Below are 7084 nucleotides of genomic sequence, written 5' to 3' on the forward strand. Positions count from 1 at the left end.
ATCAGTTTCCTAAAATATCTTGGTTTCAATGTTTGTGTATTTTTAGTTGTTTTAATTCAGGTGGTTTTTCAGAATTACAGTTTTATGCAGATAATTAATGTTAGAAAGTCACATTGGGTGCTTTTAAGTAATGTGCCCTCTGATGTTGTTTGCCATTTGAAGGGTGTTCAGTTCTACGATTCACTTTTTATTAGTTCAAATAAAGATGATATACCATTAATAGTGCACAGAGTTACACGTTCATACTTGAAATGTCAAACAAGCAGTTCTTTTATTGTCGAAGTAATGGATCGTCAAACTCGACCAAATGGAAATGATTGTGGTCTTTTTGCAATAGCAAATGCGACAGCTTTGTGTAATGGTATCGATCCAAGTTTAGTTATATGGAAACATAATGATATGAGGCAACATTACCTGAAATGTATTAAGAATGGTGTATTCGAAATGTTTCCTTTCGCTACTGTGTTAGACGGTCGTAAAAGGACTTAATTTAGGTCAACTATTGCTACTGTTATTAAACTCAGTTCTTTACTTACAAGCGTTTGTTTTTGTAGCAGTTAACTATAAGTACTTCTACTACGACAAGAGTAATATTTAAAAATATGCTTATGTTATTTTTAATTTTAATGAGATATTTGATCAATTTATTATAGAATATTGTAATAGTTTAGACTATTCTGGCTTGTAAATGGCGTGACTGTTTTAGCATTTTTAACATTCATACATTTCAAAGATTCAAATGTTTCTAATCAATGCAGTTGTTAAGTTCTTTTCTGACACAAAAGCAGGTATTTATTATTTAATTTTTTTTTTCACTGCATTTTTATTATACTATTTATTTTATACTATATTTCTATATTATATAAGCTTGTGATTCCATGTGGAAAATCGTGTTTCTTCCGAAAATGCACAAGTTTCAACCAAGTTAAATTTTTTCAAGAGGACATAGAAACCATGTTATTTTATTTTGTTATTTATATTGTGTAAGGAATTTTTGATCTTATTTTCAAAATAAAGTTTTAGTTTAGCATGAAGTGTGTCGTTTCTTTTTTGTATTTTTAATTTAAAACATCACATAGTAAGAAATAGTAAATTATTGTGCTATATACATAACACCGCTAAAATCGTCGAATAACAGCCGTCTAGGTTGTTATTCAACAGTAGTGCAATAGTGGTGTAGTGGTAGAACGCTCACCTCATAATCGAAAAGTTTCGAGTTCGATCACCACCACGCCCCTAGTAATACCGCGCTCAACTTGTTTCTCTGCGAAACAGCCTTTTCCTTCATGGTTTGTGTTTCGGTGTTATAGAGTTCAGAGAGAGTGGTAACCTCAACTAAATTAGCCTCCTCGACTGTAGTGGCTTTCTCAGCCTCGGGAAGATAAATTAACACACACAAAAAAGCTGTGAAAATATCAGAATCTTTTCCTTACTATTTACGTGCGTGCGATCGAGTTTACTTTTAATCGAAAAGCTTAATTGTTAGCGAAAACTTTTCTTTAATTAAATATTAAATTTAAAAAAAATATAGTTGTTAGATAAATAGTTTAACGTAAAACATTTTGCTAAAATGCGCAGTTAAATTATTTAGTAATTACAGTAAATTAGCTCTTGAGATAACTATTTTATAACTATTTTATTTGATATCATTTAAGTTTTCCTTTTATTTTAGTATACTTATCCAGTAAGTGACCTAAGAAAAGAAAAAAGCTTTTCTTAAAAATATGTTTCTTGCCATACTATACTAAGAAGATATAAATTTCGACTAGTATATATTTCGTGAGTTAAATATTATTAAAAGTAGTAAATGATCACTATAAAAATGCCTTGAAATAACAATTCGCTTGACTACTCGGTGTAGTTAAGTCAATTTTAAAATATTATAGCGTCTGTATGATATTTTGTTGACTACGACATATTTCCGTTAAATGATCAGGTCTGTGAATTATGATAAAACGAAAAAAATTAAAATCATAAATTTTGCGGTATTATAAAATACTAGCAGAAAGCAACCCGTAATACGAGTTACGGTCGGTCTATTACTTAACTTACAATGGCTGTTTTCCACAATTTAAAGTTGCGAAACCTTAACTAATACTATGTAAGAAAAACGCCTTCAAATTAAAAAATTAAGCCATCAGCAAAATTAAAATAAATTAATTTACCAATTATTTAACGTTATTTAAGTAATTTAAAACTGACGTAGATCATATCAGTGTATGGCAGAACCATTTTCCTAGACTTACAAAGCTCAACACAGTACGTTTTTAGTTACTGACACAAAATAATAACACTTCATCATGCTTTAAATTGACGAAAAAGTAAAGCTAAATTCTTATTATATTTTTTATATCATGAACTTTAACTAATAAGAATAATATGAAGTATACTTTGACACTAATAAAAGACAGTATATTGACAGTATATTTGAAGTATATTTTCTCATATATTTTGACACTAATAAAGGAAATTTTGACACTAATTCCTCGTTTTTGCCTTAATGGTGGCCAGGAGAATAAAGTTATTTTTATTAAGAGTAATCAAGTTTTTCATGAAGACTTTTTACCAAAATAATAAAATGTAAAACAATGATTTACATTTTGAAGAATTTTTTCTTTTTAATATATATAAGAATTTAAAATATATAAGAATTTTTTCTTTCCTCAAAAGTGTTGCAAATGCAAACTAAGCTAATTAATTAGTTAAACCCGTTATAAAATTTAAGTAACTTCGTATTTGACAAATGCGCAAAACTACAATATTCTCCATGTATTTAAAGGTTTTTAGTTTGTTTTTAGTTGCCTCTTTAAAAACATCTTTAAAAACATCTCTTAAGTTACGTACAACAAATTATTAGGCATATAAAAGAGAAATTTAAAAAAAAATTGAACTAATTGCATATATTTATATCATTTTAACTGACAAAAAATTTACAATAAAAGGAAATCAGGGTATTTTTTTAAAAATCGTATAAATGCGTCAATCGTAAATCTTAAAGAAAAAAAAAAATGGAATTATGATACCGTAATTACAAAAAAATAAATAAAAATAAAAAAACCACATAAAAATTCAAAACCGATTTACCTATTTATAGTAACCTATGTTGACATGGCAGTTAATATAAACATTTATCGAAAATGTAACTATAAAATCTGTTTCCAAGTACAAAAGGATTAACAATACTAAAAAAAAATAAAAATCAAATTAAGATATAAATTGCATTTTTAGCAAAATGTTGTCTTGGCTTTTAGTAAATAAATAAAAGCAGTAAGTTCCAATAATGAAACTACCAATTATTCATTTTTAACAATAGACACCAACGTGAAGGTAAGCCAAGCAGTCTATCAACACAAAACAGCACAACAATAAAACATAACAATCTAATATTTACACCACACCCTTGATCCTAAAATCCAGCGAAAATAACAAACCAAATTAAAATATGAAAGACAAAATTAGAAAACCAATTTTAAGTTAACTATATTTATCTTTTTACTAAACATATAAATACATAAAAGTATATTTGCTTTTATATTCAATATTAGTTATTCAATTACTTCAAATTTAGGACATTAAAACGCCCCAGATTTAAAGATCAAGGTTGCATACTCTCTCATACACATTACGCTAAATATTAACAGATATTATGTGTTTCCATAATAATTAAAAAAAGACTAGACAACACAACCTAGCTCTAAAGCAGTAACACCGCCTGGCACTAAATACTGCCAAGTCACACTTCTGCTATAAGTACACCGCTTGGCTGGCAAAGTTATCAATCTTGCTCAACATAATGCCAAGTCATACCACTTTGAAAACATGGAAACAACATAATTTTAACATATATACAACTATAAACAAATATGGTTTTATATAACAAATATAAACACATTTTATAACAATATTAAATGACAGATATATTTATCAAAAACTATGAAAAAAAAAATTAAAATAATAAATAAAGTTATACATACAAAATGTGCTCACAACCTACAAACAGTAAATTTTCGAAATGAAAATCTATAATGAATGAAAAATGAAAATGAAAAAGACTATAAATTAAGAACATTAGAAAATATAACATTATTTGTGTAACACTTTCCACCTACCATACCTTGAATGAGATGTTTATCAATTTTGAAAAACAAACTATTAAATGCTCTAGTTCTTGAACATGCAACATATAGTTGACTATGAGAGAAACACGGTTTTTTGAGATATAACCCAACTCTATCAAATGTTTGACCTTGACTTTTATTAATTGTCATTGAATAAGCCAATCTGACAGGAAACTGACGACGTTTCAGAACAAAAGGTAAATTAGAATCTGATGGAGCCAACTGAATTCGAGGAACAAAAACCCGTTTACCACCAGAAACACCTGTCAAAACCTCTGCATCAATATAATTATTTTGAAGAGCACTAACTTTCATTCGAGTACCATTGCATAGCCCAGCTTTGAGATCTAAATTCCTAAGTAGCATAATTACTCAACCAATTTTTAATTTTAAACAATGAGGTGGCATACCTGAAGGAGTTAAGCTGTTCAAAAACTCAACAGGAAAGTTATTTCTTTCATTAAGGTCATCAGTATCAATTTGATCAGCACTTAAATAAATTTTGACCTCACCCGGCAGACATTCAAGCAGTTCTTCATTGATTGATAATGAATCAACATTAGTTGGTGTTAAAATCACGCGCTTAGAATAATCATTTTGATCAGCATCTCCAAAAATCTTTTCAGCAATCGATTCATTTTCTCTAATAATGATTTGGTATTTCAATGCATCCTTTAAAAGGATCCTCCTCTTTGACAGGCATTGTTCCACTACCAAGTTTTAATAGCCATTGGGAAAATTCTCTTTCCCCATCATGTACTCTCATATTTTCAGTTAATGTAAATTTCTGCACCCATCGCCACTGAAAGGAACATTTTATACACGATTCTATAATTTCAGCTGGTTGTCCTCTTTTTACAACAGGCAGTATTTGCCTGAAGTCACCACCAAAAAGAATGACTTTTCCTCCAAACGGAAAGTTGTTGTTGCAAACATCTTTTAAAAACCTATCAATTGCATTTAAGGCATGTTTAGGTATCATGGATGTTTCATCAAGCAAATACAAATTAACTTGTTTTAAAAAATGTCCATGTATAGAGTTAGGGGTTACATTACATGTGGTGTTATCCAATATTGGGACAGGAATTTTGAATAAACCATGCAATGTAGATCCATTTGTAAGAAGAGTTGCTGCTATGCCAGTCCATGCAGCTGTAGCAGATTTAAAACCCCTACCTATGGTTTCAGCAACCAAATAGTTATACGTAAATGTTTTTCCACTACCAGCTGGTCCATCCATAAAAAACAATCTGGAATGTTGATTTTCTACACTTGGTTGCTCGTTCAATGCAGCAAGGACAGCATTACTTACATTTAATTGATTGACATTAAGAAGCAGTGAAAAAAATTCAGAAAATAAACAAATATATATATATATATATATATATATATATATATATATATATATATATATATATATATATATACATACATACAGATATACATACATATATATACATACATATATATAAATACATATATCCTTGCAGTTGCGGACAGCGTCATAGTTCATGTGTTGGGAGAAAACATTGAACAAAATGCATAATAAAACTTATAAATGCGTTATGTACAAAACAGGTTATTAACCCCCTCCCCCCCCCCCCAACACACAAAATATGACGCTGCTGCAACTCCAAGGATATATATATATATATATATATATATATATATATATATATATATATATATATATATATATATATATATATATATATTGAACTATTATATTACTAGTGAAAACATATGAAATCCAAAATTTTTTTAATAACATATATAGTACATTTTATAAATAAACCTCTTCAATTTCTTTGGTACAACAACTCGATCATGATTAATAACAACTCTGTAAACATGAATTTTCTAATAATCTAAATCTTAATAAATTATAAACAGTTAAACTTTAATAAAAATGTATGAAAATGATTAATGGTATATTAAATATAGAAAAACAAACATATAATAACTATAAGACTCATAGTAACTAATATTTTCAATATTAACATCTATAACACATTTAAAAGTACAATTTAAAAAAAGATTACAATAAACTAATTACTTAATAAAATTTTAAAAAGATTTTCTATTACCTATCAATTTAAGCTACTAAACATTATCTACCTAATGTCAACTTAAACATTTTCATAACCAAGTGTTTTCTTAAAGGTCATGACTTCTTTAAGAAAACAATTCGTTAAGAAAAGTCTGGAAACTACTTAAAAACTAAGAAATAGTGTATTTTACAGAATACAGAATTGTAACTAATATCGAACAAGAGGTATAACTATGCGCACTAATAATAATAATATTCACTGTGCTATTTCAGATAAAATTCACTAATTTATGCTTCTGCTTGAAGAAATTATATTAATGTATTTATATTAAGAAACAAAAGCAGCGAGTTCTAGTAATGAAACTACATATTAATCATTTTTAACAACAGACACTAACATAAAGATAAGTCAAAGGTAACAACATTACACAAAAAATAATTAAAGATGTTATGTATTTTCAGAATAGTTATATTGAAGGCTAGACTACACTTAGACCTAAAGCAGTAACACCACTTGACTGGTAAGGTTGACGAGTCTTGCTCTAGATCTATATCTCAAATATATTGTGTGTTATAGTTATACTAACTATAAAACACAATATTACTTTACTTTAGTTTTTAATATTACTTTACTATAGTTATACTAACTATAAAACACAATAGATTACTTTATCCTAGTTTTTGGTATACAGGAGCACTAAAAATATAAATAAGTTTATGGACTACTTATAGGAAAAAAATTAAGACTTTTAGGTTAGAGGAACAATCGTTTTTTTAGCCCAGAATTCTTAGGTATAATGGCGGCAAGGACTCCTGGCTTATAAACAATAAGTTTCAAGTCATTAAATCTCATGAAATTATTATAGCAGATAATAAGTCAATAAACATGTTTAGAGCTTCTGGACACTACAGACTT

General features: G+C 27.9%; 1 long non-coding RNA gene across 1 annotated transcript; it reads right to left on the reverse strand.

The window, feature by feature from the left end:
- Positions 1-2873: 2873 nt before the first annotated feature.
- On the reverse strand, positions 2874-6370 carry LOC136091638 (uncharacterized). The gene is made up of 4 exons (XR_010644145.1): positions 6206-6370; positions 5914-5992; positions 3085-3182; positions 2874-2991 (listed from the first exon to the last, which is right to left on the reverse strand). It is a non-coding gene; the product is annotated as an uncharacterized LOC136091638 (long non-coding RNA).
- Between the last annotated feature and the right edge of the window lie 714 nt (positions 6371-7084).

Source organism: Hydra vulgaris, chromosome 15 (assembly GCF_038396675.1).
Source record: "Hydra vulgaris chromosome 15, alternate assembly HydraT2T_AEP".
Taxonomy (NCBI): Eukaryota; Metazoa; Cnidaria; class Hydrozoa; order Anthoathecata; family Hydridae; genus Hydra; species Hydra vulgaris.